Consider the following 12322-nt stretch of genomic DNA (forward strand, 5'->3'; position numbering starts at 1 on the left):
GAAGAAGGAGGCAACAAACCCTTAAGGACTAACCTATTACTCCTGTCCAAAGCAGCCACAGAATTAAACATAGCACAGACAGCACAATTAGTATTAAGGTGTGCTGCTCCTAGGCAGTAAATGCACTTCTTGTGAGCATCAGAATTAGGGATTTTATGCCCACAGAAAGTGCATTCTTTTAAAGCCAATAGGTTTCTCAGCCATGACAAAAAATAATACAAATGGATAGAGAGAAAGGCAACTTTTATTTTTTTGTTGTTCATGGTAGAGAAAGTACCCTTTAAAGGGTAGAAGAAAATAGAAAAGGACTGGTCTAGTACAAAGAATGGTATAACTGAGACTACCGAAAGCTAGATAATGAAAGCAAAAGATCTAATGGCGAATTTACCCCAAAAAAATTGACAAGAGGGAGAAGGAGGATTAATAAAATACTTAGAGAAAAAGTTTGAAGGAGTTTTCTAAAACACTTGCTACTCACAAACTCTATAAGAAACAAAAAAAGCTCTTGAGAAGGATCTGTGTCCGTGTGAGACTGAGGAAACGAGATCTGGGGTATTGTTGGTTGTCTGGGGCATTATGGGAAGAGGGAGGAGCTTGAGAGTTGGATCCTAAGTCTAGTGCATGTGGCCAAGTCAGAACCGAGGTTGGATCCAGTACCCATACATTCAAAAAGAATGGAAAGAATGTCAGATGTTTAGTATTCTTCTTTTTTCTTCTCAGAGAAAAATGGGGCTAACAAACACCCCAGGGGTTACCTCAGTGTCACTGCTCGACAGAGGCACAGCAAAATAATGGGCATAGTTTCTCCAAACTAAAAGGGTGGCGTAAGCCACAAAACTATGGGCTAGGCTTATAAATGCCCTCGGGCAGATAGCCTAGTATGAACCTATGAACCTATGAACCTAATATTATTAATTACAACAGCAACTTCCTCAGGGATGTGCACAACATTCTGACCAAATGGGGACGTTTTCCTTGTTCCCTCTCCCAGGATCAACAAGAGTGGCTCACTCTTGCTCAAATGGGGATGTTTTCCTTGTTCCCTCTCCCAGGACCAACAAGAGTGGCTCACTCTTGCTCACTGTGGGGACCCCAATAGCCAAAGTGGATGTGGCTAACCTCCAGTCCATGGTGGCTGTGGGTGCTACACCAGAGTGATCTGGGGTAAAAGATGAGTGGTCTAAGAAACAAGATATGGCCATAGCAGAGTTACCGACCTGCAGATGAATCAAATTGCTAACCTCCTGTGATGGCAAAAGCTGTTTGCTTAACTTTTTCTTTTTGTAGCTGGAAGAAAACCTAACTATAGGACCAGTAGTTTGTTCCATGATCAAGCTGAAAATGATGCTCTTTCCCAGGGAAAAGAAGCAGCAAGAGCTGGTAAAACTTTAAAGTCTTTAAAAGTCACTTTTTCACGGAAAAACACAGTAAAAACTATTTTAAAAGACTTTGTCAGCCCCAAAAGTAAAATAAACACACCTTCTCCAGAGAAAAATGTTTTTCAGCTACTTTAAACAACTTTTAAACTGACAGAAAAAAAATGCGCTCCCATTTAAAGGTACAGTTAAGTTTCATGTTGGTCCGTTAAAACACAAACCCCTGGCATAAAAATAACTTTCCTGAATAGGAAAGAACAATGTATATTTTTTAAATGTGGAAAATATTTCCCCAAAGGCAAATTATCTGCCCAGCAAAGGAACAGCACAAGCCAACTGTCAACCATCGAAAGCCTGAAGAGGAGTGCTCTCTCAATGGCTGGAAAAATCTGAAAGGCTTAGTGCGCAAACCAGTCTTTTTAGTCAGTTCACCATGAGCTGACTAACTGTGTATGTGAAAGGTGCCCTGAAGCTCCGGGAGCTGGCTGGTTGGCTGCTATATCCTTGGCAGGATATAACCCATATAGCTAAGGCTACTACAGCAGTGATCAATACAGTGAACATCTTCTGTCTATGCCGCTTTGAGCTGGTGGGATGGAATAACTGACAGGGCCTGTGACTGAGGAAGAGAGGGATGAAAAAGGGGTATCATATACAGCATCTGGATTTTATCCCTCCTACCCATTTGAACTGAGTGATGGTCATCCACATAACTGAGTGGAAAGATAAATGGCCCTCAGCTGCCTCCAGAGGTGGAAATTTGGGTAAGCCTTTATTGATGTTGGGTCTGTTTTCCTGAAAAGGACCTCCAGAATCCTTGGTTCTGCAGACATCCGCAATCTGTAGGCTGGTGTCCATTGAAGGTCCCCCTTTAGCACAGCCACCCTTATCCAAGGAGGAATCAAAGAGATGATGCTGAGGTTTTCTAAACCATGGAGACTTGGAGCCTTTCTGATTACCGTTGAAGGATCTTTGAGATGTCTCAGATCTAACACCTATGGCAGACAGGGTCTTATCTTCTTGTTCTCACCTCTTTAATCTGTGTTTCTCAGGTCTGAACAAAGCAAATTCATCAGAAGAGTTGATGAAGAATTCCTTTAAATTATGTGCAATGTCGCAAAGGTGACGTCTTAGACAGATGTCTTAGACAAATGCCTGTGCCCACTGCTCCAGCTGCTCCATCAACTCCATTATGTAACAGTTACATGAAGTGGATTCTGATATTCAGCATAATACCCACAGTGGTCTTGAGTTAATTCCTTGACCCAGAAGTGACTGGCTTCCATAAAGAGTAGAAAGCCTCCTCCCTAAATCTTAGAATCAGTTCATGTGTGTTGTGTAATTCAACTCCTTCAAAAAAAACGCACTCAAGGCATAAGCATGACCCCCCCCTCATTATGGACAATGCTCTAGACCACTTGTTAGGTGTTTGGATAGTTGCCTTATCTATCATCTATCATTGGGTGGCTACTGTAACAATCACTGAGACCAATATAGGGTCCTTGGCTCAGTTCCGCCTATCCTTAGGTGGAAATAGAATTTTGTCTGGTGTATGTGGTACAGCTTCTGTATTGTCGGGTTCCTCCCATGCTTTCCTGGTGGCCAAATCTATGAGACAGTCAGCAATAGGAACCACCCAAGAGATAGAGGGTGCAGAATGATAATCCTCAAAAAGTACCTCCTCATCTTGGGGGGGGGGGTGTCAGTTACCCAAGATTCCCACTGTCTCAACAATTCAAGGATATCACCACAGGTGGCTGTTAAATGAAGTGTTTTCAGGATGGGGTGAATCAAGCAACCTCTGTCTTTTGTAAGCAAATTCAGTCTATAGGGAAGTCTATTGTAATTTCCCTTGGCCAGACTGAAAAGAAAAGAAAACACTTTTGCATGACCACAATTTTTGGGGAATCCTTCTGGATCCTCAGAACTCTGGATCTCAGTGGAAAAGCATACAGGACTATTCCCTTCAACAGGAATATCTGTCTTCCCGAGCTGTTTCAACGAGTCATAGAGCAGAATTTCATTAGTTATCTGATCTAAGAAGAGGCCAGTAAATTTTTCATTAGTGTCAGCTCTCTTCTGCTCCTAGTTAGCTTGTCTGCAATTATGTCTTGCTCTGACAGAATGTATGATGCCTGCAGAGTCAATCTGAGCCGAGCTGCTAATTCCCAGGCTATCACAGCAAGTCTGCAATGAGGGTGTAATTTGGTACCCCTTGTTTGTTTATGTACCAGATCACTCTGGTGTTTTCTGTCTAAACTTGGAGAGGTCCAGGGGACCAGAGATGATTTAAGGTTTTTAACACACTGATCAATGCAAACATCTCTCTAACATTTACATGTTTTTGTCTGTCATGGGGGTTCCACACAGCTTGCACTTTTACCCCTCTGGAAACCACTACCCACGCCAGGTCTGATGCATCTGTAGTGACAGACTAGAGAGGGATCAGAAAGAAGAATGGGAGACCTGGATTGCAAGAGATATGGTGTATGAATTAGAAAATCTCCCTTCTTTCAAATCCCAGAACAAGCATCTGAAAAGATAAAGAATGAAGCTGCTACGTCCAGACTGACCAGCAGTACCACTGAATTTTTCATATGTGGAGTCTGCCCGGGGAAAGCATGAGAATTGTTGATCCCAAGGACCCCAAAATCCAGAGAAAATTTCTTGCAGATACTTGGCTTTGGTTGGAAAAATTAACAAGGAACTGAAGAAAAACCTCTACTTTGTCTGGAGGAAAAAAGGTTCTTCCCAAGGCAGAATTGGATCTGGCTCAGCCACTTTTTCAAGACTTTGTATCCTAATCTCGAGCTCCACCACCTTCCCATAATGCACTACATTCCCGTTAACTCCTCAGATCAAGATTTCTGTTTTCTACCATACTGACTATTAATGGCATAACAGATGAAGAAATATTATTGTTCAAACTGGAAAACACAAAGTTTCCTACATCATCTTATATTGTTCTAGGAAAGACAAGGCCGGGGGATGGCTTGGAGAGAAGGAGAGGACGAATGAAAATGGACAGCACAAATCTAACATTATGGTAAGTACCTAACTTTTCTATCTGATGTTGTCCTTTTCATTCTTCCTCACTGATGGGTCAGAATCTCCAGTAACGTAATTCTTGGGAGGTCCTAAAGAAAGATATGCCAGAGCACTGCCGAACCTGAGGAAGCTCTGTTTCTGGAGCCAATGCCCAACTATTACTGTGTCACAAAGGCAAAAATCTTAGACCAAGAAGACATGTATAGGAGATCCGGAAGAAAAAAGAATGCAGTAGTCATAAAACTGGAAGAATGGGTGTGGGATGATGATGCAAAACCACACCATTTTGGAAAACAAACTGAAAAATAAGGTCAGTAATCTAATTGGGCAGAGTACTTTTAGAAATTACCCAGTCTAAGTGTAAATTTGTTTTTAGTGTATATTTTCGATGTTTTGTGTGTAAGTGAAGTGTGTGTCGAGAAAGTGCATTTCCGTTAAACTGCACTTTCGCTTAACTGAACTCGGCTTTTTCAGATTCGATGAGGTGCACTTTCAATGAATGAAAGTAGACCCATATATATATATATATATATATATATATATATATATATATATATATATATATATATCTATATATATATATATATATATATATGTATATATATATATATATATATATATATATATATATATATATATAGGTTCATAGGTTCATAGGTTTATACTAGGCTATCTGCCCGAGGGCATTTACAAGCCTAGCCCATAGTTTTGTGGCTTACGCCACCCCTTTAGTATGGGGAACTATACCCATTATTTTGCTGTGCCTCTGTCGAGCAGTGACACTGAGGTAATCCCTGGGGTATATCTGCGATCTCCCATCCATTGGTCAAGATTTCTCTTGAACAAGGCCAGCGAGGTGCTCTGCCTCACATATACCGGGATTTTGTTCCACAGCATAGGGAGTCTTTGGGTGATGAATCTATCCCTCCAGCACGTCCTATTAATAGCCGTGTCGAGGTTTAAGTCTCCCGCCCTTGTGGCTCTGACGGATCTAGATTTATTGAGGTGAAGCATATTCATCAAATCTGGGTTTGACATGGCCTTGTATGTCAGGCACAGGTCACCTCTGAGCAAGCGGTAAGCGACTGAGTAGAGCTGAAGTTCTTTCAGTCGGGCAGCATAGGACAGATTTTTGAGACCCTTTATCCTTTTGGTGAGGAACTTTTGTGGCCTCTCCAGCTGCTGCAAGTGTCGGGTCAGATACATTCCGAATGGGGCATTGTACTCAATCATTGGTCTGATGAGTGATGAGTACAGGGAAACTATGACCTCCCTTGATCTAGATGTGAATCCCTTCATGATAAGGTGGGCAATGTAGAAGGTCTTCCTAACTACTTTAGCTACATGGGTGTCGAATGACAGGCTACTGTCAACCTGGGTCCCCAGGTCCCTAATAACTTCTTCTGTGCTCAGTGGATTGCCACCTATATGGTAGCTAGGGGTAACCTTGTTTTTCCCGAAGGGTATGACTATGCATTTTTGGGCATTTAACTTTAGGCCATGGCTCTGGCACCAGTTATCCATTTCTGTGAGACCTTTCTGAAGGATATCTGTGTCAGATGTGTTTTCGACCACGGCCCAGTTTGCAGTCATCTGCAAACTTTGTCAGCCATAACCCTCCTGTGTTTGCTTGTACTTGAGAAGTAGATGCCAAACAAGAGTGGGCCCAGGACTGAGCCCTGTGGGACACCACTTGTGACAGGCTTAGAGTCTGACATGGCGCCAGCAACTCTGACCCTGTGGGTTCTGTCACTCAGCCAGTTTGCAACCCATCTTGTGATGTATGGGTTAACATTTAAGCTGATGAGTTTTTCAATGATACCCGAGTGGGGTATTGTATCGAAAGTTTTCGCCAGATCGAGGTATGCTGTATGGACTGCCTTTCCCTCATCAATGGCTTTGGTGACTGTTTTGAAAAAGTCAACCAAGTTTAAAAGGCATGATCTGCCTTTGACAAAGCCAAACTGGGTTGGATCCAAAGTCTGCAAATTCCATACGTCTTTGTTTATGAGATCCATTATGATCCTCTCCATGGCTTTGCAGATAAGGCTTGTCAAGCTAATGGGCCGGTAATTTCCAGGGTCGGTGGAGGCACCGCCTTTATGAAGTGGGACCACTGTCGCAGTGCACCACTCCCTGGGTACGTATCCAGAGGTGAGACTATGATTAAACAGTTGTCCTAGCTGTGGGTTTAATTCCTCGTTGAGTTCGTGGAGCACACAGCCGGGGACACCATCAGGTCCCATGGATGCTGTGTTTTTTGCTTTGGAGAGAGCAGTTCTCACTTGGGCGTTAGAGATGTTTGGGGGGCTACAATCGTTTGGTATAGATATCTCACCTTTTGGGGGGGGGGGGAGAAGTTTGCACTGAACCTGTCAGCCAGTATGTTGGCAATGTCTGTAGGATCGGTAATCTTCACATCATTTTGAACTAGTTCTGAACATATCTGGGAGTTTCCTCCCAGGTTTCTAACATAGCTGAAGAAGGCCTTATGATTGTCTTTTGAGTCTTTAGCTATTTTTCTCTCAAAGTTTGCTTTGGATGATTTTATGAGAGCTCTTAATTTTTTACTTGTAGTGATCAAAGGTGTCTTACCCTTTAAGGATTTTGCTCTATCTTGTAGTAGCTTCCTCCTTTTGTTGTAGAGTTTGTTTATGGCTGGGGTCCACCAGACTGGACGCTTGCCTTTGGTACAAAGATCTTTGTTTTGCTTGGGATTGCCTTATCCATGCAGTCCTGTAGGTGCTGGTAGAAGGCATTTGTAAGTGATTCAGCGGCTTGGGTACTGTTTTCCCGGCTTGGGGCCTTAAAGGAGACCACACTAGTCTTTAGAAGTGTGAAGTCGGCTTCGAGAAGTTCTTTACTGTGGTCTTTTTATTTCAGGTGGGGTGGGATGAGGACCTCCAGTGAGATTAGTTTGTGATCTGATCTCACCAGTGAGGGGTATACTTCCGGTGTTGAACATTGTGCTCCCATGTTCGTGATGATGAGATCAAGTATGTTTTCTCCTCTTGTGGGGATGGTGACCAGTTGTTCCATGGCGTTTGAGTTTATGAATTCCAGGAACTTTTGGGCTAGGGTATTTGGGCTTGAGTAGTGTTCCCAGTCTATATTAGGGTAATTGAAGTCACCTAGTATGATGGTGTTTGGAGATACATTTATCCCCTCCAGTAGTGTTTTCAGGAAAGCCATGTGAGGTTCCTGAGTTTGTGAGGGTGGCCTGTAACATGCTACAATTTGCAGAGCAGTCTTGCCTATGGTTAATTGCACCTGGATGGTCTCCGATGCATCGTGCGTTGCCACCAATCTTGAGGTGTGGGTGTCCTTGATGAATATGGATACCCCCCCTCCTTTCTTGGTATTGTCCGGATTTTGGGGCCGGAACGCATGGTATGAGGTAAAACCTGATAGTGCTGGGGTGCTCTCAGGAGCCTTGAACCAGGTTTCTGTCACAGCACAGACATCGATGTTCTCCATACTGAGAAGGGCCTCGAGTGCGTGCATTTTGAGATTGAGACTTCTGGCATTGAGCAGCATTACCCTTAGCTTTTTCCATTTTTGTGTTCTAGGGTGGTAGGTTTAGAATTTGAGCCTTGCCTAAAAAGGCACTATGGGGTGGCAAGAGCCTTTGCCAATATCCGAATCCCAGGGTGACAGGTGCAAGCCGTCCCTTGGAAACAGCGTGGCTTGTCCAGCATGTCATCCCAGGCAGACAGACATTGGATCCCCTTTGAATGACACCAGAGTTTAAGCCAATTGTTAAAGCTGATCATCTTATCTCTGTATTGTGGCATCATTCTTGGTGAAGGTAGGATACTGCTCAAGGTCAGGGTCATACCTGCCTGGGCTACATAATCAGAGAGCTCCTCAATGTCTCTTTTCATGTAGTCCAAGGAGGTACGTCTCAGGTCGTTTACACCAGCGTGGACAATGACTGAGTCGTATTTGTACCTGCTGTTGAGAGACCTGAGTGCTTGCGTTATGTGGCGGATTCTAGCGCCCGACAGGCAGCTTACTGTGACCCTCTCCTTACTCAGTCTGGTGAGCGGGACGTCAGTGTGTCTGACTATGGAGTCACCAATGACTAGTGTTTCTGGCATTGTGTTTGGCCTTAAGGGCTGTGACTGTTTGACACTCTGACTGTGAGGTCTATGTGTTGCAGATGTTGTGTTCTGAGGTGGTAGTTGTTTGGGTGTCTGCTTTGGTGACCTCTGCTGTTTTGGTAGATTTTTGCTCAGAGCCTCCGAGTATGTCTTTGTGTGTTTATGTGTATGATTTGAGGTTGTGCTGGTACTATGTGAGACTGGGTCTATAGTGTGTGTGGTAACCTTCTCCTCCTGTCTGGTCTTGCCAGTCCTATGTTGAGAGAGCTCAGCCTCCAGTTTGGCCATATAGTTGCATCTCTCGCATGTATTTGTGTTTTGTGGGAGGAGGAGAGGGTTGTCTGTGTACATGAGGCAATTGTAACATTGCCTCAATATTCCCAGATTCACCAGCTGAGCAGGAGAGGACACTAGCAACTGATCCCTCGACATGCTAGAAGGAATAGACAAAAAAACTTTAAAAGAGATTCCGGGGGATGTGGGTGTCCGAGAAATAGGATTCGCCTTTTTGGGGTACTATCTATAACAAGAGTGCTGTATCAAGGTGATAAGTACTATAGGAGCAAGTGCTAGGTTTAACAGACAAAGAATAGTCTACTCGGAGTCAGGTAGAGATGATCTTTTTAGTTATAGGATATGCTGATTAGATCAGTAGTACAGTTCGAGGAAGGTAGTTTTAAGGGAAAATTTGAAGAGTGGACTTTAGGTAGCCCTAATAATTTAAATCTGCTTAACCGGCGCTGCCCTAGTGTGCGCTCCACTCGAAATCGCGCTAAACCGCGCAAACGCGCGTTTAGAGTGTTTTATATCAGGGGGCTGAAAGAAGCTAGGAACTGGCCCAAAACGACCAATAGACTACAAGTTACTGGCTGAAACCTCACAAAACTGGACCAACAGGCAGCTCAATGCTTCCCACTCCCACTGGTAAGCAAGGGAACTTCCTCTCTTCCAAATTAGGCAAAGAATCAGTAACAGGAACTGCAAACAAAGTCCAGGGATCAGCAAGCTCTGAAACTGGACTACTCTAGCTCAGTAAGGCGGAAAACAAGAGATATTTTTTTTTTTTTCAGAAAACAAGCAGAAACAGATACAGTAAACACTTATAAATGCTATAAATCGGCTATCACAGCCTACACAAACAATTTGCAACAATTACAGATTTTAAAAGTAACAAACTGAGAAATCAAGTGCAAAAACAGAATAAATGCAGAAAAACAATAACAATGTATCAGCAAGCAGGCGAAATACAGTTGCTAGATAAATAGAAGTGGAAAGCCACAAAAAATATACTTAAATCAGGTAAAGTCACTTTTTTAGCTCTCTGAAGCTTGGATTACTCTGCTGGCCACCACGAGGATCTGTGCTGAGTAGGTACAAGCTAAAAAACGCGCGTTTAGCGTGTTTTATATCAGGGGGCTGAAAGAAGCTAGGAACTGGCCCAAAACGACCAATAGACTACAAGTTACTGGCTGAAACCTCACAAAACTGGACCAACAGGCAGCTCAATGCTTCCCACTCCCACTGGTAAGCAAGGGAACTTCCTCTCTTCCAAATTAGGCAAAGAATCAGTAACAGGAACTGCAAACAAAGTCCAGGGATCAGCAAGCTCTGAAACTGGACTACTCTAGCTCAGTAAGGCGGGAAAACAAGAGATATTTTTTTTTTTTTTTTTTCAGAAAACAAGCAGAAACAGATACAGTAAACACTTATAAATGCTATAAATCGGCTATCACACAAACAGTTTGCAACAATTACAGATTTTAAAAGTAACAAACTGAGAAATCAAGTGCAAAAACAGAATAAATGCAGAAAAACAATAACAATGTATCAGCAAGCAGGTGAAATACAGTTGCTAGATAAATAGAAGTGGAAAGCCACAAAAAATATACTTAAATCAGGTAAAGTCGCTTTTTTAGCTCTCTGAAGCTTGGATTACTCTGCTGGCCACCACGAGGATCTGTGCTGAGTAGGTACAAGCTAAAAAACGCGCGTTTAGCGTGTTTTATATCAGGGGGCTGAAAGAAGCTAGGAACTGGCCCAAAACGACCAATAGACTACAAGTTACTGGCTGAAACCTCACAAAACTGGACCAACAGGCAGCTCAATGCTTCCCACTCCCACTGGTAAGCAAGGGAACTTCCTCTCTTCCAAATTAGGCAAAGAATCAGTAACAGGAACTGCAAACAAAGTCCAGGGATCAGCAAGCTCTGAAACTGGACTACTCTAGCTCAGTAAGGCGGGAAAACAAGAGATATTTTTTTTTTTTTCAGAAAACAAGCAGAAACAGATACAGTAAACACTTATAAATGCTATAAATCGGCTATCACAGCCTACACAAACAGTTTGCAACAATTACAGATTTTAAAAGTAGCAAACTGAGAAATCAAGTGCAAAAACAGAATAAATGCAGAAAAACAATAACAATGTATCAGCAAGCAGGCGAAATACAGTTGCTAGATAAATAGAAGTGGAAAGCCACAAAAATATACTTAAATCAGGTAAAGTCGCTTTTTTAGCTCTCTGAAGCTTGGATTACTCTGGTGGCCACCACGAGGATCTGTGCTGAGTAGGTACAAGCTAAAAAACGCGCGTTTAGCGTGTTTTATATCAGGGGGCTGAAAGAAGCTAGGAACTGGCCCAAAACGACCAATAGACTACAAGTTACTGGCTGAAACCTCACAAAACTGGACCAACAGGCAGCTCAATGCTTCCCACTCCCACTGGTAAGCAAGGGAACTTCCTCTCTTCCAAATTAGGCAAAGAATCAGTAACAGGAACTGCAAACAAAGTCCAGGGATCAGCAAGCTCTGAAACTGGACTACTCTAGCTCAGTAAGGTGGGAAAACAAGAGATATATTTTTTTTTTCAGAAAACAAGCAGAAACAGATGCAGTAAACACTTATAAATGCTATAAATCGGCTATCACAGCCTACACAAACAGTTTGCAACAATTACAGATTTTAAAAGTAACAAACTGAGAAATCAAGTGCAAAAACAGAATAAATGCAGAAAAACAATAACAATGTATCAGCAAGCAGGCGAAAATACAGTTGCTAGATAAATAGAAGTGGAAAGCCACAAAAATATACTTAAATCAGGTAAAGTCGCTTTTTAGCTCTCTGAAGCTTGGATTACTCTGCTGGCCACCACGAGGATCTGTGCTGAGTAGGTACAAGCTAAAAAATGCAGGTTTAGCGTGTTTTATATCAGGGGGCTGAAAGAAGCTAGGAACTGGCCCAAAACGACCAATAGACTACAAGTTACTGGCTGAAACCTCACAAAACTGGACCAACAGGCAGCTCAATGCTTCCCACTCCCACTGGTAAGCAAGGGAACTTCCTCTCTTCCAAATTAGGCAAAGAATCAGTAACAGGAACTGCAAACAAAGTCCAGGGATCAGCAAGCTCTGAAACTGGACTAATCTAGCTCAGTAAGGCGGGAAAACAAGAGATATTTTTTTTTTTTTCAGAAAACAAGCAGAAACAGATACAGTAAACACTTATAAATGCTATAAATCGGCTATCACAGCCTACACAAACAGTTTGCAACAATTACAGATTTTAAAAGTAACAAACTGAGAAATCAAGTGCAAAAACAGAATAAATGCAAAAAACAATAACAATGTATCAGCAAGCAGGCGAAATACAGTTGCTAGATAAATAGAAGTGGAAAGCCACAAAAATATACTTAAATCAGGTAAAGTCGCTTTTTTAGCTCTCTGAAGCTTGGATTACTCTGGTGGCCACCACGAGGATCTGTGCTGAGTAGGTACAAGCTAAAAAACGCGTTTAGCGT

The sequence above is a fragment of the Protopterus annectens genome, chromosome 7.part1, assembly GCF_019279795.1.
Source record: "Protopterus annectens isolate FY-2018-M chromosome 7.part1, PAN1.0, whole genome shotgun sequence".
Lineage (NCBI taxonomy): Eukaryota > Metazoa > Chordata > Ceratodontiformes > Protopteridae > Protopterus > Protopterus annectens.